The 20,701-nt window shown below is 39.7% G+C and overlaps 1 non-coding gene across 1 annotated transcript; it reads right to left on the bottom strand.

The window, feature by feature from the left end:
• Positions 1-12,327: 12,327 nt before the first annotated feature.
• Positions 12,328-12,446, bottom strand: LOC111731582. The gene has a single exon (XR_002777213.1). It is a non-coding gene; the product is annotated as a 5S ribosomal RNA (ribosomal RNA).
• Between the last annotated feature and the right edge of the window lie 8,255 nt (positions 12,447-20,701).

Here is a 20,701-nt window from a genome sequence, read left to right as displayed (position 1 = left end):
AGCTAAAGAGAAAGGGGGGTTGTGGTTTGGGATTTCAAAGGGCAGGAAGATAATTCACATGGAGATAGAAAAGCAAATGTTTGGTAAATAAATGTTTGCTGTGCCACCTTTAACAATGAGACACAGAGAGGACTTCGATCAAAGGGGCCTTGCTACCTTCCTCCCTGTCCATTACTCCTGGTTCATATAAAACTATAGTTATCTTTGATGATATATCCCTTTCTAGAGAAGATCCTCTAACTAAATTCCTTTTAGGCAGTTAGGGAGAAAAGGAAAGGTTTTTTTCCTGAGTCATTCGTTTCCAAAAAAATAAACAATCAATATCCCAAAAGGCACATTTTGGGGTAGCAAACTGTGTCATCTCACCTTCACTAGCAGGATCAACCCTAACAAAATCCAGAGTCCTAAGTGCTAAGTGAAGTTACTTGGATCTACATGGGTGGATTTACAGCACTTAGTCTCTCTGGAAGCCAAGGAACAAAACCTACTGTCTCTTACAAAGTACAGGACTCTGTGTTTCTGATACAGAAACCATCACTGCCAGACTGTAACTTCTGGCAAGGTCTTATGATTAAAGAGGTCCCATTACACCGGGCACTGGCCCCACCTGCTCCTAATAGATTGCTATCAGACCTGTGACATCCTCTCAGGTGTCTCACCACAGTTGATATTTGTTCCAATTTCGTCATGTTTTACTTGATGGACACACACCTGAATGATCATAACAGATATTGCTAAAAGTACTGAAATAACAGTTTTATGTGTCATACTTCTGCTGATTGTATGAGATGTTTCCAGTGGAGAAATTCTATAATTAAAATAGTAGCCATAGGATAAGACACACCAGGAGCCCACCTGGCTTTCCCAGCCCAACTATATGTTGTCACTAAAATAACACAAGACAGGAAGGGATGGCTGGTCATCGTATTAAACATCTACTAAAGATGGAAGTACATTTTTTAAAAAATCCAGCAGATTGCCCTCCCACTTAGGCCAATTAGGCCTAATGAGCTTTCTGAACTACAAGTGTCAGTGACTGACAATTATGTAGACTGGAGCCTGTGGCAATACGTTTTTTCTTTTTCTTTTTAAAAATATAAACAGAGAGCTATATCATGTTATGCATTGGAAGAGTAAAAAGAGTAAAAAAAAGAGTAAAAAAAAAGTCAATTCTTCAATTACTATGAAAATACAATTACTATGGAAAAGCAAAGATTAGCTAAAACCACTTTGGAAAAAGAAGAAACAAGCAGGAGGAACCATTCTATCGGATATTAAGTCTTATTACATAACTACAGGAATCAAGAGAGTGTGGTATTGGCAGGAGGATAGGCACATAGATCAATGAAACAGAATAGAAAACCTAGATATAGACCCACACAAATATGTCCAAATGAGTTTTGTCAGGGAGCAAAAGCAATTCAACAGAAGAAGCTCAGCCTACCCAAGAAATGGTGCTGGAACAAGAGAGTATCAATGGGGAAAAAAGTGAACCTGGACTGAACCTTACACCTTATACAAATGGATCACAGACTAAATGTAAAATGTAAAACTTTGAAACTTTAAAACAGGAGAAAATCTTCAGGACATTAGGATAGACAAAGAGTTCTTTCTTATTAATGACACCAAAAACACAATCTATAAAAGGGGAATGTGACTAACTGGACTTCATTAAAACTAAAAATATTTTCTCTGGGAGAGACTCTGTTAAGAGAATGAAAAGACAAGCTACAAACTGAGAGAAATTATTTGCAAAACATGTAACCAACCAAGGATGTATATTTGAAATATATAAAGAACTCTCAAAACTTAACAGTGAAAACCAAACAATCCAATTAGAAAATGGGCAAAAGACATGAAGAGACTTGTCATCGAAGAGGCTGCAAATAATGACATTAATATCTATTAGTTATCAGGGAAACGCAAATGAAAACCACAATGATATATCTTTACACACCTATCAAAATGGCTAAAATAAACAATAAATACTAAATACTAGACAACACGAAATACTAGAGAGGATGCCGAGAAACTGGATCACCTATACATTGTGTGTGAGAATGTAAAACGGTACAGTCACTCTACAAAATAGGCAGTTTCTTATAAAACTCAACATGCAACTACCATATGACTCCACATTGCATTTCTGGGCATTTATCTCAGAGAAATGAAAACTTACATTGACACAAAAACCTGTACATGAATGGTCTTAGCAGCTTTGTTCATAATGGTTAGAAACTGGAATCAGCCCAGATATCTTTCAGTGAGTGAATGATTAAACAAATGGTGGTACATCCATATGATGAAGTAAACTTGATGATAAAAAGAAACAAACTGTTGATAAATATCACAACTTAGTTGGATGTCAAAGAAATCATGCCACATGAAAAAAGCCAGTTTCGAAAGGTTTCATATTGTATGATTTCATCTACGTAACATTCTTTTTTTTGCATTATTACAAAATAAATTTATTTGAAGAGAAACTGTTTTATAAAAGGTCAGAGGCAATTTGAGATCCCATTATGTAACATTCTTGAAATAACAAATTACAGAGATGGAGAACGGATTAGTGGTTGCCAAGGGAACAGGGATGGGGGAGGGGGACTATAAAGGTATAGCACAGGGCTCTTTGTGCTCACGGAACAGTTCTGTATCTTGACTGCAGTGGTTGTTACATGAATCTACACATGTGATAGAATTGCACAGCACTACACGCACATACATACACATACATACGAGTGCATGCAAAGCTCATGAAATCTGAATAAAGTTGGCGGATTATAGCAATGTCAATTTCCTCATTTTGATATTGTACTATAGTTATGCAAAAGCTGGGTAAAGGATACGTGGAATCTCTTTATATATTATTTTTTGCAACTTTATGTGAAATTATTATTATTTCAAAATTAAAAGTTTAAAAAACTACATGGAGAGCAGAATTGTGCTCAATGGGCAGGGTTGCTGGCTGTGGTGCTTGCCCTGGACCCATGGACAATAGTCTGACAGCAAGGCCGATAGAGTATCAGCCTCCGTGGGGACAAGCAGTATGGCAGCAGGTTGCACAAAACCTAGTCCTCTGTTTGTGACTCATATGGACAGATGCCTATGAAACAGGACCATTTCAGGATGCCCATCAATGATCAACAAGCTGATTAAGCCCTATGCTGCTTGAAGAGGGACCATGGATGCCTGAACACAGTACTACATAGGGTATTATAACAACCCAGCTATGATTTAGGGCTGGGCCCCAGAACAAGGCCTAGTGATTCCAGCACACAAGGCCAAGGAAACCTGAGACTGCCACTTACACAGTCGGGTGACAAAGAAAGTTTCAGGGCACGTACTCCAGGGCACTGTACCTGGCCAATCCTGACAATAGACCCTCAAGCCCCCTTCCTTCCCTTCATCTTAATGTCAGCAGGTGTCTTTTTTTTCAGGTCATGGCACTGCCACCCTGTCTGCACAGCTGGTGGGGACATGCTGTTCAAGGACTCCTAGGTGGACTGGGCTACATTTTGGATTCCCCAAACACATCTAATCACCACCAAATGGTGCTGTCTTTTAGCAAAAATTACCAGGTAAGGGGCCATTCACTGGACACTTCATGTGCTGTATCACCTCCAAGTGCAAATGCTATTAAAAAATTAAATGCACTCATGAAAGAAAAAAAAAACCTAAGAAAAAGATAAGTGGTCCATTAGAGCTCAGCTCCTAGTAGGGCACACATTTAAAATAGGCAAAATGAACTCTAGATGGGGCAATTCTCCACATTTGGAGATAATGTTTAATTATGAAATTGAGGGGAAGGGGAAGAGGCCCTGACCACATAAGGAGGCCTTTTCACTCTATCTTTCCCCTTCCATGCCTACCTGCAGGAAGCTGGGTAACTGGACTTGGTGAGTGGCTGAGAAAAGATGGGAGGTAGGAGACGCTAATCTGGTGTTTCTTTTCCAGCCCAATTAGGCAGATGGTCTGGGTGGTTATGGAGACTGATGACAATGATCACAGGTATGATCATTGTCATCTAAATTGGTCATGGAGTGGTACACACCTCTGGGGGTGGGAGATGGTCTAAGAGGGCACAAGGTATACAAAAAAGAAACCACTGGGCCACCTCAGGATTAGCCTAGATACATGCTGTGGTTTAGTTATGGGAGAGATTAGACATGAGTACTTCTGAGGCTGGACATATGATCACGCGGCTTCAAAAGGAGAGTGACAATCTGGGCTGGTGTGAAAGAAACACCTTAAACCTGGGGGTTTAGTGCAGTGGGGTGTGTGGGGGACCATTAGGTTCTCTTGTCTATTGCTTTCAGGACAGCTAACCTGTCCTGTCATACCAGAATGCTATGGTAACCTTGTCCTAGACCCCAAGTCAACAAAATGCTGCTGCTGAGGTCACTGCAAACCTATTAGCAGAATCATTCCCCCAAGTAGGCAGTGGCAAGGAGCTGTGCTGGCTAGGTTAGCCTGATTGTTCTTTTCAGAACCACTTCAGCCTGCTTTGCAGGAACTGCTTAACTCCACTCAAAGACTTTGTCTATCATGAGAGATGCAAATTGGTTTATTCCTGTTGTAATAAATGATTCCACTTCTGCTGCCCTAAGGAGGGACCATTTCTAACATGGACATCAGGCTTGTATTTGCCTGCCACATACAAACCAACTTAAACTCTCTAGTATGGCTGATGATGGATAATCCCATTGGCCTGTCTCCTTGTCAGCCACTCAAGGCAGGATGTATGCAGTTGCCAACACCTGTTGTTGCACTTGGATTAATGACATATTTAGCTGGCTTGGCTCCAGACCAGGAACCCAGCTCTGGTCTGTCCTCCAGGTGGGTCTGATCATTCTACTGGGGGTTGTAGCCATGGTTACTCCCATGTGATGCCACTCAAGACAAATACAGACATACCTCGTTTTTTCACATTTTTGTTTTTACAAATTGAAGGCAAGATCCTCCACCAGCAAAAAAGATTACAACTCGCTTTATTGTCATACTCTATTGTGGTGGTCAAGAACTGAACCTGCAAAGTCTCCAAAGTATGCCTATAGAGAGAACTTCATCTAAGATCCTATCAGTACAATTACTTGGGACATCTAATGGTGTGACTGTGCTTCTAAAAACAATTCTCAGCTAGATACATGAAAGATCAGGCAGAAAAGTTGTAGGGGAACAGCTCTGCTATGGAACCATGGTGACCTTGCACATCTTCACTCAGACCACACAGACAAAGGTTTGACTGAAGTCTGATACGAATGTTGGCAGAGGTCCTGTAATTTTCCCTGGGACATAGCAAGACAAGTAGCCTGGTGAGGAGCCACCATGAGGCAATTTCTCAACCATCTCCTTGGCTCTGCTGTGGCTGGGACTTCCCACCTTGACCACATCGTAAGTCTACGGAACTGGCTGTAGTCGAGAGTTGGCTCTTCAATGACAAGGCAACCCACCATTTGTGCTGCCTGTCATCTGGCCCCTCTGGTTCTGTGTCATCCTGTGGGACTAGGAAAGTGAGAGCTGATACCATACTGATCTTACTTTCGCTGTCTCTGTAAGTAATACAATGTCTGGATGCATTTGAGCTCACTGTCTCTTTTCCAGCTGGATCCGTGGACATGTGACAAGCTGGCCTAGCAGCTGCCACCACACTGCTGCTTAAAAATTTCTTGCCTGAGTGACATATATGTGTGGAAATCTAAGGGAGGATATGCTTCTCACACTTTTGGCATTTTGATGAAACATCTTCCCAGTGTCACCTCATCTTACAATTGCCCACATTAGCTCACATTCCCCTGACTAATGGCTAACTGTGAGGAGTGCAGAACTCTGCAGAGCATTAGCCATTGTGAACCCACAAGCTCAAATGTGGGGTGTTACTTAAGAAATTCTAAAAGGGAAGACATGAAACCATAACTGTAATTTTCTAGAAAAAAAAAATCCCAGTGAAAAGAAATGAGTTCATCTGTGCAATCTTAAAACGCAGATCACAGACCTTTTACAATGAAAAGGGTATCTGGAGATTAGTTAGGTCAACAACAGCCAACATCAGATAAATACAAATTATTGTACCTGTCTTATAGGTCAGGAAATGGAGACACTGAACTGGAAGGTGGCTTGTCCAAAAATCTCAGGTGTGGAGTTGGGACTGGCAATGTCCCTTTCTTCCACAAGCTATATAGAAGCTGGAGTAAACATTGACAACTACAACTCAGAATACGTTCTTACTCTTTAGTTTACAATCCTTTTCCTTTTTCAAAAGTTAAAGCATAGTGTTACATTTAAAAAAATCTTAAAGCAGGAAAATAGATGAAAATGTTTACGCTTATGGAAAATCCATGCTGTACAAATGAGACTGGATGAAATTCTCTGGCAATGTCACCAACATTAATCAATAGCACTGTTAGTTGTTTTAGTGCAAGAAGTGGTGTGCAAACCACAGTCTTCTCACAGTGCACATACATAAAGAGCACCCTTTGCCTGCACACTGGTGTTCCTGCATTTGGAATGACTTCTTTGTATCTAGCTGCTCTCTCACTCCCGATGTCTGTTCTGAGGCTGTCCACCCCATCCTACCTATTGTGTATTCAGATGTATATTTGGGTTTGTGGAAGGGGATTAGTAAGAGAACCAAAAGCTTATTTTATTTGCAATTTTTGATTACACACATGAATCAAGCTTATAATTGCACCATAGTTACATTGCAACCTATGGGTGGTTATATAAGAAGCAAAATGCTAGAAAGATCTGGATTCTTCACCTGGCATTACTATTTCTTTTCTGAGTTCCAGTGTGGCTATTTAAAAATTCCCTACAATCATTGTGAAGTGCTTTGATTAAATTAAAGTAGTAGTACCATGCCGACTTCTAACATGTTCACTTGTGTCTTTTTTTTTTTACAGCTTTTTTCTCTGTTTACATTTTTTATTTATTTTAATTAATTTCCAGTATACAGTACATTGGTTAGACATCTATATAGTGTGTAAAACGGTCCACCCCCATCTGCTCCCTCCCTCCCCTTACCCTCCGCCTAGATAATATATTAATGCTAACTGCACTCCCTATCCCCATGTCCATCCATCAGCTACTAATTGTACTTCTTTAACCTTCACTCGATTCTCTCAGCCCCTCAAACTCCTCTCCCCTCTATCGCCAAATTGTCTGCTATATTTGTGAGTCTGTTTTTGATTAATTTGTTCCTTTTGTTCCTTAGATTCCGCATATAAGTGAAATCATATAGTGTTTATCTTTCTCTGTCTGACTTAAATACCTTCTAGGTCAATCAACGCAATGTTTTCCCATCTCCTTCCTTTTAGTCCATGTGTGTCTTTTAATCTGAAGTGAGTCTCCTATAGGCAACATGTAGGGGTCTTTATTTCCTTTCCATTCATCTACTCTTTTGGTTGTTGCATTTAATTCTTTTCCATTTGAGGTACTTATTGATAGGAATGTAGTTGTTACCATTCTTTATTCTTGTTTTTGATACATGTTTTTTCTTCTTAAAGAAGTCCCTGCAAGATTTCCCGTAATATTGGCTTGGTGATAATAAATTCCTTTAGGTTATTTTTGTCCGGGAAGCTCTTTATCTGTCCTTCAACTCTAAATGATAGCTTTGCTGGATAAAGTATCCTTGGTTGTATATCCTGGGGCTTCATCCTGTCAAATATGTTGTGCCAAGCCCTTGTGTCCTGCATAGTTTCTTTTGAGAAATCAGCTGCCAGTCTTATGGGTGGTCCCTTGTATGTAATTATTTGTTCCCCCTCCTACCCCCACTTCCACCCCTGACCTATGAATGTTGCCATTTCCTCTTAAGAACTGGATCTCTGAGTGCGGGGCATTTCCTCCCACACACTCGTGGCATGCACCTGGGGCCTGGCGCCCCCGGCACACTTGGGGGGCCTAGTGCACCCGGGGCATGGTCCATGGCTCCACCTGGGGCACGAACCCAGGACTTTCTGCGTGTAAAGCAGACATGCTAACTACTACACTATGGAGCCGCCCTCTCTTGCTGCTTTTAATATTCTTTCTTCGTATTTAACCTTTGACATTTTAATTATGAAGCGTCTTGGTGTGGGCCTCTTTGGATTCCTGATTTTTGGAATTCTCTTAGCTTCCTGGGGTTTTATGTCCATTTCCTTCACCAGGTAAGGGAAGTTTTCCATCATTATTTCTTCAAACAGATGTTCAAAATCTTGATTTTCTTCAGTTACACTGATCAGACGAATATTTGGAGCCTTAATAGTGTCCTATATTCTCCTTAAATTATTTTTATAGTCTTGGCATCTTTTTTCTTGCCATTCTGATTGAGTGTCCTGATTGGCTTTCCTGTCCTCTAGATAGGGTATTTGATCTTCTTTATTGACTTTGTTTATTCCTTTGTTTATTGCATTTAATATATTTCTCATCTCAAATAATGTGTTCTTCTATTCAGACTGGTTCCCTTTTATAATTTCCATTTCCGTTTTTATGTTTTTTATCTCTTTGTTGAAGTTCTCACTGAATTTATCTACACTTCCCAAAAGTTCACTGAACATCTTTATAACCCGTGTTTTGAACTCTGGATCTCTTTGATTACTTGAATCCATTATATCTGGATCTCTGTTCTGTTCTCTAATATGGTTTCTGTTTCTTTGCCTTCCCATTTTTGCTGCCTTTCCATGTCTGTTTCTGTGTATTAAGCAAAGCACCTAAGTCTCCCGATCTTATTAGTGTGGATTTGTAAAGTCAGTGTCCAGTGGCAGTCCTCAGAGGGGTTCAGCGGCAGGCCAAACTTAGCCCAAGCCTTTACTCCTCCAGGATTCAGCAAGCAATTCACAGATGCTGTGCTTATAGTTGCCTCAAAAGGCCACACCAGAAACTGAGGCCAGTTGCCTCCAGTGTGAGTCTAGGCAATGCTCAGCAAGGAGCATCTGACTCTCTGAGGCTGTACCAGGATGTGGCTTGGGTGGGGCCTTGGGTAGGGGAGGCGGGGTTTCAAGGAATCCTTTGGGTGGAGCGATCTCTGTTATCCAGTTTGATGACATCACGGCTATGGGGGCACTGTGTCCCATGAACTGGGAGCAGGGAGGGCTTAACAGGGAACAATGGATACTGCTGGCACTTCTGTACAGAGTAAGTCTCACCAAGGCGCTCAGTCAGACCATGTCTCCCTGTAAGTCCCTGGTGCCCCCTGAACACAGCTGAATCGAGACTGGTGCTCAGAGCGAGCAGATCCGTCACCGCGAAAATCCACTCGCAGATGCAGCCCCTGTAAGAGATTTTTGCTGCTGCCGCTGCCGCTGCCGCTGCCACAGCCTCCATCTCAGTCGCTCGAGACTGGGCAGCCCCTCATCCTCACCCCGTCCTACCTTCTGTCATTGCTGAGTGCTTTCTTGGATTCCTCCCTAGTTGTATGGCTTGTTCATCAAGATCCCAGGCGATTTTTCCTTGCTGCTGCTCCTCGTTTCCGTCACAACTTTGATCACCCCCCAGAGGGATGAACAGAGCCTCTATCATCTACACCATTTTGGTTCGCCCCACTTATGTCTTTTTAAATCAAATTAACTTTATTTAACAATTTATGTTCTTAAAAGAGAATGTTTATGTGATCACAAAATTTTTTTTCTAAGTTATTGCTTTTCCCCTTTACATACTAGGATCAGCACAACAAAAACAAAATAGTGTTACTGAATTTTACCTTAATCTTATCATTTGGTGGAGACTCTGGGCCTGAGACCTGATCTTCTGTTCTCAAAAGTTCCAACCTAAGACCTAACTGTGATACCCACAGAGGCTGAAAGAGCCTGGGAAAGGGGCCACCTCTCTGCCTTGTGATTCACTCTTATTTAGCTCTGTGTCCACCATTGCCACCAGTGGTAAATGTACCCTACACTTAAGACTGAGCACCATTTTATTTATTTATTTTGAAATGTGTATTAATTTAAACATATTAAGTAAATAACATCCATTTGGTATATGGATATGGTAAAAGTATGAGAGTTATAAATGAATTACTGAAGTCTTCATATGTTTTATATGTGTGTCATATGTATGTCATATGTTTCATGTAATGTATACAATATGAAATCCAAATATTATTTATTTATATATGTATATACCCTGCCTGTTAAAACTCTAGAAATTATGAAGATAGTATCGCAGTCTCTGGATTTCTTTTTTTCTTCAAAGATTTCCAATTACAGTTAAAATCTTTATGACACAGTGAATTGAGGAGAAGTCAACAGGAGAATTAGGCTATAAATTAATACATTGCACACTAGCTTCAGAGAATTAAATTCCATGGCCCTTTACCCACTGCTCTTTTAAGCACCACCTGGATAGTAAGCTGAGATTCAAACCAATTCTCTTGACTCCAGTGCTTGAGTGGTTTACACTATACTATGTGCGTAGTAACTGGAAAAACCATCAATGATAATAAAAACATATGGTGATGGCAACCAAAATCAATTTATTCCATAGTGTTCACACAATATAAACATGTAAAAGAAAAGACTTATATCTGAACCCATTTTCACTGTTACATAATTATACGCTGTTATTGGTGAGTAAAAAGAAGGGCCATTATGAGACTTTTCAATTAAGAATATTGCCCTGTAGTGTCAAAAATGAGGTGGGGGTGGTGGGGGTGAATACTAACACCCTGAAGTTTAACATAGATCAATCATGTGTAATCAAACCATGTTAGTATAGTCTATTAAATCCAAATGTTCACCACCCTGAACGTGCCCAATCTTGTCTGATCTTGGAAGCTAAGCAGGGTTGGGCTTGGTTAGTATTTGGATGGGAGACCACCTAGGAATACCAGTTGCTGTAGGCATTAAAAATAATAATAATAATAAATCCAAATGTTCAAAAGACCAACCTTAAAATTTATAAAAATGTTTCAACTGTCCTTTAGCATCCATTAAATAAAAATATTCACTGAATGTTTGCTCAAAACGCAGCAAATGAGGGCTGTAACCCAATAGGTAGCCCTCTGCCTCCTTTCTCGTGCCACCTCTCAGAGCAGCCAAGTCACTCTATGTTTCTATGAGGCAAGTAGTCATTAAGAAACAAAAAGTATGTTCACAAAATCCTCCAACTCATCTTTTAACTTTTTACTTGACGAAAACAAACATGCTGCAATTCACATATTTAGACAATTTTATCATTATCACTCAGAGGAAAGGCCTGTTTTGGTCTAGCAGAACTCTACAGAAAGCTCTTGTATTTGATAAAGTGGGGAATATTGGGAGCTAGCAGGCCACTAATCTGATTAATAAAATGCTACCCTTCATACCACACTTGGATGACTAATTTTTCAAAGAATGTGAATGCAAAAATAACACTAAATCTGAATATAATTTAAACTTTATTTCACAATTAAGAAAGTATGTTACAATCCTGTTGAGCCGCAGGTGTCAATGTTCCATCACTTTGCTAATAAACAAAGATCCTTTCTGTACCACAAACTGTTCCCAGGCCGTTTCACAATCTTTGTTGAATGCATTAGGACTTTTTGAGTGATAAAAAACAGTTTTAGTCTTTTTTAATCACTATGGTCTTTAAGAGTAGCAAGTTATTGCGCTGTGCTTGCAAAACAGTAGTTGGGAATAACAATATAGCACAACAAAAACTAAATTATTTTCAAGGACTAAGGAAAGGAATGCGTGGTACATGCTACACATTATCTGTTAAAGTAGCCAACAGCGGTGAAATATCTTTTTTGGGGGTGGGGAGGTAGACATCCTTACAAACAAAGAAGAAAATTTTATTTTTCTGAGTCTAAGTACAATAACAAGAACAAGGAAAAATATGTCAGAACAAGCAGAAAAAATGGGTTATATGTCTTGTGAATCAAACCTCCTGTTGATTCTCACTAAGAGAATTACCGTGAACAAGAAGCTGAGTTTGACAGAAGCATGAAAAACAGGGAATAAAAAAAGCAGGAAGCATATTTGAAAAGCCACAGAGTGGCTTTACCATGGCATGGTGTCAGAATTTTAGGAGTGACAGAAAAAGCAGGCAGACAGATGGCAGAGATATTTGCTGGAACCCTCAAGCCATAAGGAAGAGTCTCAAATATGTTATCTTTGTTTTTGAATACTTTTGTGGCCATAGTTCTCTGTCTGTGAGGAAAAGCTCTGCTAGCCTTTCAGTCTGATGAAGTCTGGTTTTCCTGCTTAGGAAAGTATGGGAGGATTAAAATGGAAATGCCTAGGATTTCTTTTATTTTCTTTCTTTTTTCTTTTTTCTTTTCTTTTTTTTTTTTTAGGGGAGGCAACCCTTGGTTGACCTCACAGATTGCAAGGACTTTGTCAGCTTACAATCCCTTATTTTTTTTATTTTTTACGCCTACAGCACCTGGTCTTCCTAGGTGGTCTCCCATCCAAGTACTAACCAGGCCTGACCCTGCTTAGCTTCCGAGATCAGATGGGATCGGGCTTGTTCAGGGTGGTATGGCCGTAGACTTAGGATTTTTTGATGAGAGGAGATCTCTGCTGGGACATTCAAACCCAAAGCATCACTTTTTCAAAATATTTTTGGAGAGCAGCTAATTAGCATTTTCTACATGATTATTCAGATGTTAGAAGAAAAGAGCCTCTAAGAAACATCAGCTACTGTGACATTTCAGGCCACTCAACTTTCAACCCAACCCCTGGTCCTTAGGAAGACACAAACAAAATCACGCTCCCTGGGATCAACATGGATCACAGAGGGATTCCTGCCTTCTGTGGATTATTCTTCCTTTTTCTAAAAATTTATTTTTTCAATTACAGTTGACATATAATATTATATTAGTTTCAGTGATTAGACATTTATATACCTTACAAAGTGATCACCCTCATGAGTCTAGTACCCATCTGACACCTACATGGTTACTTCAGTGTTATTGACCCTATGCTGTGCTTTACGTCCCCTTGATTATTTTTATAACTGGTAAATTTGTACTTCTTAATCCCTTCTCTTTTTTCAACCATCCCCCTTAACCCCCTCCCATTTGGCAGCCACTTATTTATTCTCTATATGAGTTTGTTTCTGTTTTGTTTGTTCGTTTTTTTCTTTAGATTCCATATATAAGTGAAATCATATGGTATTTGTCTTGTGGAGCCTTCTTTTAACATGTATTTTCACAGCTCATGAGGGATATGACAGTAAAGCTGGCTAATTCACCAGGAAATATTGGTACATTTCTAATACCACAATAAAAACTGTCAGAAGGTCATGGAGAGAAGTGATTTATGCATATGTCTTGAAGATGTCATGGCCTGAATATATAACTGGCTGTCTTAGTAACTGACCCCAAGAAACCTCAGGTTTGCCATGTTAGTTTGTTCAACCATCTCATTTAATAAGGTTAATGAAGATGGTCTGTAGCAGTTCTTAAATTCTCATGATGAGACTTTAGCAAGTGAGGACCTCAGAGTTGTCCTCAACATGCATAAGACAACTAAGTATCTCTGCCAAAAAGATTCCCCCAGACTCACTTAAATGCAAAGTGCTCTCAGGTCTACATAGCACTTGAAAAGAAGCCCCAGCCAGTCTGACAGCAATGGTTGAAGGACAGGTCAATGCAGAAAGACATTTGTATATCACTGGGAAAGGTGTTCGGGAGTGGGAGTGGGGGTGGAATAGATACTAGCATCATCTTTTTCTAAAGTAATCATCTGTTTGTTCCAGAAAAGATTAAAATGAGTCATCTCTCACCCCATGTCTCCTCTACCCATCTCCTCCACAGCTCTTAAGATTCCCCAGTGGAAACAATAGCCAATACTCACTGATGTCACAAGTAACTGATGGTTACAAATGTATGATGGTGAACATAAAATCATGTATATTTTAAAATATGAATTCCTGAAATTAGCAAAATATGCATACACATAGTTAATGGAGGTTACTATAGAGATGGTCAGCCATATTGTTCTCAGTTTTATTATCATTGCTCAGGAATGCACTCACCATAATTATATTCTTCCTAGAATAATACACACACACACACACACACACACACACACACACACACACTAAACACAGTCAAGCAATGCATTCCTATAAAATTCAGGTTTTGCTATTATTTCATCTGTGCTCTTGGAACCATGGAAAACTCAGAATAGTAAGAGTTGTGTTCAGAACATCATCCAACGCACTACATTTGCAGATGTAGAGAACAAGGTCAAAGCCCGAGATGAGAGTTAGGAGCAGGCTTCTGACTAGACCCTGAGTGGACTCTTCTAGAGTAAGATGGCATGGGCGAGGCCCCTGGAAAATGCTAATTGCCAGTGAAAAAGGTACCCCTAGACATTGAAGGATGATGTCTGTTACACACAAAGCACTATTTTGAGGACATTACAAGCTCTGGAATGTGAATTATTCCTTTAGCTCTAAGTTTATCATCCAATTACACTTTAAAAGTGTAAAACTTTTGATGCTATATTTTCAGTGAAATTAATGTGATTGCTGCAGTTTTAACAATGGTACTTACAAAATAGACACATAGCTCTTGATTTCTTGGGAATACTATCACACAGAGGGGTTGGCTCATGGAATTCCAACTTTAAAAAAAAAAGGTTTTCCCCAAATTCTACTTTAGGAAACTGTTGAGGAAACATAGGGGAGGGTTTAAGGAGGGGTGTTAGAAGGATACTGTGGGGAAAATAAGAAACATCACAGCATTCCAATATGAAATTAATCTCTATTCTTTTTCCAAAAAGATCTCGGTACGTGAGGTGGTAGATGTTAGTTAATTAAACTTATTTCTCAATATATACATAAATCATCATGCTCTACACTTAAAGTCAATACAATGTTATATGTCAATTATATCATAATAAAACTGAAAAAAATAAAAAATAATAAAGATCTCAGGAGAATACACAGCAACTGTGGATTCAGCACTCACTTTCCCTGCATGCTCAGACCTCTTCACTAAGAGATTTGGGGCTGCAGATGTAGTCAACAACACGTAATACATGCACTTTATACTTTTCCTTGTCGTCTATTTAATTCCATAAATCTAATAAAAGTAGCCTAGTTGATGTGTTTAACTCTACTGGGTGTTTCCCTGGCCTATCTTCAATAAAACAATTTCTGTTAGAGTTTTCTGCTGAGTTTTCTTTTTTTAATTTTAATTTTATTTTTTTTCAATTACAGTTGACATTCAATATTTATTATATTAGTTTCAGGTGTACAACATAGTGGTCGGACATTTGTATAACTTACAAAGTGATCCTGCCAATAAATCTAGTACCCTCTACTGAGTTTTAACATCAGTAAAGATTTAAGCTTTGGACTATGATTATTATAAACTATTTTCACTTTTCAAAAACACAAAATTATCTTCTTTAACTTGTTTTCTTGTAAATAAAACTACTTCACCTTCATTTAAAAATCATACAACAGCAAATCTGAAGCTTCTGGTATTTCTTTGTCCTGTAAAAATGAAGAGTCAGCCCTGTGCCATTCCAGTACGGGAGTCCTCAGAATATGCCAAAGATAGGGATGGAGACATGGAATTACATTGTCACAGTCAAAGCAGGTTATGTTCCATCTCTGCTTGGGCAACAAAATAACCTCTTTTTTTAATTTAAATTTTTTTTTATTCTGGGTTAAAACAAAGAGCTACCACAAAGCTGAAATTTGGGGGTTGGGGGGAATTCCTAGAGAAAGCCAGCTTTGTTAAATTGCTTACTTTCAAGCCTCATGCCAGAATCACTAAGAAAGTAGCAATCTCAATGAACCTATCATCCCTCCCTTGCCCATCCTATGATGAAGAGCCCCTCACAAACTAGAACAGCATTAACCCACTGTGACAAGGTGCAGAAAGTTAAAGTTAAAGAATGAGATAATGTAAATTAACTGACCTCTAGAGTTGGTCCTACCGACATGGCTCACTCCTTCAAATTACAGGGATAGATCCCCCTCCCCCCCTTTTTTTTTTTTTAAAGAAAAGCTTACATGTGGTCAAATTCATTAGGACTGGAAAGTAGTTTTCTTTAAACAAATAAAATTGATTTTCAGCACGAGTTAGAAGAAATAGAGCAGTAGAAAGGGTGGGGTTTTAGAGACAAGGGCTGGCTAAAAGATACCACTTATTTGCTACATGACCTTGGGCAAGGACAAAAATGCCTAACTTCCTGAGCAGCTCCATCATCTGCAACATGGCAACAATAACACCACAGTCCACAGTGTTATCACAGAGGGCAAATGAGAATGTATTTGTATTGTAATTCCTGAAATCCCATACACATGATTGTTTTTAGGACATTAGTGCACTACACAGTTTTTAATAATTATTGAAGGGTTTTTTGTTTCCAAGATAGATTCGAAAACAGATTTTATTTTAAAATGCATATTTTGCCTTCACTGAAACTCACAGCCCTGTTCATACATCACAAAAAGAAAGAGTTGGCTGAAAGCTGGAGACAGGGACAAGAGCTTGGGAAGACGCAGCAGTGTTACCAAAGGGACACAATCTGTTGCTGTCAGCACAGTCTTCTTTTGACCAGTGGAAGGGTCTTCTCCACCCCTGGCCCATTTCCAACTGGGCACAGAAAAGCCTGCTGAGGGAGGGAGGGCGGGGGGCGCGGCGCGGAATCCTCAGTGAGTGTAACTGCTAGAGCAAACTCAAACCAAGCTTTTATTAGGTTCCAGAATAGAAAGAAGCAAGATTCTAGAGCTGCTCAGAGATGGATCTGCTAGGACGTGGATCTTTCTTGGCAATGGGGGGAAAAAAAGAAAAAAAAAGATGGTCCCTTGGAACTCTGGTTTCAGACATTGTTCGTTCTTAACAACACTAAAAAGTTATATTCACAATTAAGTTTTCTTCTATAGTGTTTTTCCATTTCATAGAGCAGTTAACACAGGCAGTGATAGGCTGAATGGGGTGGCTGGGGAATGCGTGTGGACCTTGACCAGCCGTGCATTGCATTCTATGGAAACTGTAACTGTAAACCTCGTCCATGTGCTGCTCATTTTTCCTACTTTCTGTTCCCCCTTCTCCTTGCTTTCTTATGCCTTCCATATTTCTTTTTAACTTCTAGATTGCTCTCTCTCCTATCTCCTTACTACACTGAAAGAATGTACAATTTTTTTAAAGTACTATAAGAAAAAGTTTTTAAAATATATAGATACCCATGTTTATATACATTTTTGTCCAGTTGTTAAGGAAACTTTTTTCAAGATGAGGACTATGATAGCACAAAAAACTGTAAGCATATCACAAATGTATTACTGTTTAAAAAAATCCAACAGTGTTAAAAGTAATAAAAGTAATAAATCTGTGTATATGGGGTTTTTATAATTCATATTTCTATCTTTTAGTACCTAATATTACAAATATATCAAGGCAAACATTGGAATAATTAACGAGTTAAGCCTCCATCTCAAGAAATGAGAAAAAGAACAGCTAAGTAAATTTTACAAAGTTGAGGAAAAGCACTTCTGCTTCTAGCCAAGATGGAGCAACAAGGACAAGACTTACCTTCCTGCCTGAAACAACAATAGAAGCAAACAAAATACATGAAACAAGAGTTTTCAAAAACAATGGACATTGGAAAAAGGGACAGTCATCCCCAAGAGACAGGAAAGAAAAAAAGTGAGCCATTTGAATTCCCCAGCTTACTGCCTGAAGGGATTGTGCAGGCCATGGCTTAGGGAGGGAAACCCAGGCAGAGTCGGACAGATCCCTCAACTTGAGGAGGCAGAGCTAAAACTGCATGGAGACCAGGACAGCTAGTGTCCATAGGACACAGCGCCCAGAGAAGAGAGAGCTGCAGAGGACCCTGGAGATCTGCAGAAGGTACTCCTTGAACCAGTATGTGTGTGTGAGGAAACTGCCCAAGACTGGGGAGTCATCCAAAAGGGTTATAGGAAATGATGCCTGGTGCTCACACAGGGTGGGGGAACAGTGACTAATCCAACAAGCAAGACTGGAAACACTCATAATTCACAGGTCATTGGTTAGAGAACTCAGTAGTGGGGAATAATTAGCCCTAGAATAAACGTTTCTTTGAAACTGCCTAACAAACCGTAAAAGCAAGACCTGAAAGGATTTAACTGTTTCTAAGAAAATTAAATGCATTCCAGAACAAATCTCCAGGAGATTTATAAGAAGACAAAAACATTCAGCAATCAGTAAGGTAAAATTCACGATGTCTGGGATCCAATCAAAGAATGACAGAAATGCTTTCACGGGGAAACACAACCCATAATAAGAACAATCAATCAATCAAAACACTTAGAACTGATGCTGAAGTTTAGAATTAGCAGAGAAGGACATTAACACACAGTTGTTAGTATGACTGTATGCCGTATGTTCAAAAAGTTAAGTAGAGACATCGAGAATATAAAAAAAAAAAAGACCCAAACTGAACAGCAACAATGTCCTGGTTGAAAAATACACTAGACGGGATGAACAGCACCATTAGACATCGCAGAAGAAAAGATTAGTCAACTTAAAGGCACAGAATAGAAATCATTGAAAATGAAACACATAGAGTAAAAAGAATCTCCCCCAAAAAAGAAGTATAAGAAGAGTATCAGTGAGCTGTGGGACAACTCTAAGCAGTCTAATATATGAGTAATTGGAATCCATGAAGGAGGAGAGAGTAGGGAGCTTCAGAAAAAAAAAATTTTTGAAGAAATACTGGCCATCAAATTTTTCCAAATTTGATGAACATTAGAAATCCAAAGATTCAAGAAGCTCAAGGAAACATGAAGAAAATCATGAAGAGCACTGGAAATGCTAACTACATAGGTAAACATACACAAGTCCTTTCTTACTATTTAAGTGTCTTTAAAGTAATTGACTGTGTAAAAAAAAAGTGCATTTGGGGGGTTCTAACATCTGTAAAAGTAAAATGCACAATAACAATAGCATAAGGCTGAGCAGGGAGAAATGGAAGCATGCTATTGTAAATGTTTATAGCAACCAAGTAAGCACCCGGTCAAGAAAAAGTCCTGTTCAAAGTCATAGGAACATTTTGTGGCATTCTTGTCCTCACCCTGTCACCCTCTCCCTGGCACTGTGGCAGTTGTGGTCTTGGTCACAGTTGAGGTCTTGAATCGGCAACAAGGTTCCCAGTTTCCTCCCTTGAACTGGAAAGGACAGAGCAGACCTTATTTGCAAATGATTGCATATGTGTGTGCATCTTGTTCCATGTTCCTTTCTCCTTGCCTTCTTCTGGATTGATTGCTCATCTATTTCCTTCCCTCTATTTGTTCGAGATGTATTTTTTCTATTCTTTAGTTTGATTCTCTTGATTTATCAAAATATATTAGTCTAACTGAAAATCTATTAAAAGATTGTATTGCATTGTATTCTTTAGTACTTTCACCTATGTCCAATCACTCCTCAGCTACGTCTGTGTTGTTAAACTCATCCACTGACTTCTTAAATTTTATTATCTCAGATCTATCACTTTTTTTGAACTCATTTTTAATTTCTTGTTCATTTGTAATCATCTTTATTTCTATGACCAGCTTTTACACACCAATGTCTGAGAAGTCCGAGGCATCTGTGTGACTGTTCTCTTATTTCTCCTGATTTCTATGCATGTTGTCTTTTCAAGATGTCTTTGGTTAAATCAGGGAAGTTACTTTAAATGGCTTCACTTTAAGAGGACTTTGTCCAGGATCGATTATCCATAGGTAATAGTTTTCCTGTCTTTACAGCCCATTCTGAAGCTCTTTATGCCTGCTTCATCTGCAAAGTGGGGTAACAGTGCTCCAATCAGTCTACCTGAGGATTAAATGGCAGCTTTGAGTTCCTGGATCCAGTCAGACCTGAAACTAGTGTTTCCGTTATTTTTGCTTGTTGGAGCTGGGTTCCTCACAGCAACTACCTTGATTTTTGCCTATCAATAGCGTAATTGGGAGGTTTGTGTGTGGTAATCCTGAACTGAATGACTCTGAGTGGGTCTTACCGGGTCTAGTGCAGACAGAAGGCTGGGGGGAATGCTGAGACCCTGACTGTGGGAATGGTCCCTTAATAGCCACTGAGGATTCCCTTCTTCAGTGTGAAGAATTAGGGGCTTATTTCCAGACACCACCCATTTGTCTCCTCCACTCCACCCCACAGCTATTCCCAGGAACCCTTTCTGAGGTGATAGTTGGCACCTGCAGGAGGGGTCAGGTGAGCAATGTTCAGTGCTTAAATGGCATCTTATGCTCACACTATGTGGGAGCTATTCTGTAGTAGGTGCTCCAGCTTACTCTTCTCTGTGATAAGGCTGGAGGGATCCTGCCTGGTGAGGTAGCTGGGGTCATGGTGGGATGGGGGAAGTGGGGCTAAATACAGGGGTAACAGACATAGTACTTTTACCCTGTCAGGTTGGCTGGTTTGAGCCGGATATACCCTCTGTAGTTCTCAAGAGGACACAACAGGAGGCACCTGAGGTGGTCTGGATAGTTAGCTTTATGCCCAGAAACCACACATTTGCCCACGTGATGCCTGTCTGTTCCAGACACACCTTTTCTCCATCAGCTATAGTGCAGGTCATGTCCACAGAAAGATTTGTCCTGGGCCCAGAGGTCAGACGCCCCCTTGATACCAACACCAGTGTAACTGATGAGTTGTGCTGACCTCCTGACACAACTTGAGCAATGGCTTGACCTGTGTACCTCGGTTTCCCCATCTGAAAGTGGAGATGACAACTCGGGTGTGGGACTGTTGTGAGGATTCCGAGTCAACATGTATAAAACACTCTGGAAAACACTGGGCATGCAC

The sequence above is a fragment of the Pteropus vampyrus genome, unplaced genomic scaffold (assembly GCF_000151845.1).
Source record: "Pteropus vampyrus isolate Shadow unplaced genomic scaffold, Pvam_2.0 Scaffold387, whole genome shotgun sequence".
Taxonomy (NCBI): domain Eukaryota; kingdom Metazoa; phylum Chordata; class Mammalia; order Chiroptera; family Pteropodidae; genus Pteropus; species Pteropus vampyrus.
Note: the sequence above shows the minus strand (reverse complement) of the source record. Positions and strands in the feature narration are given on the sequence as shown.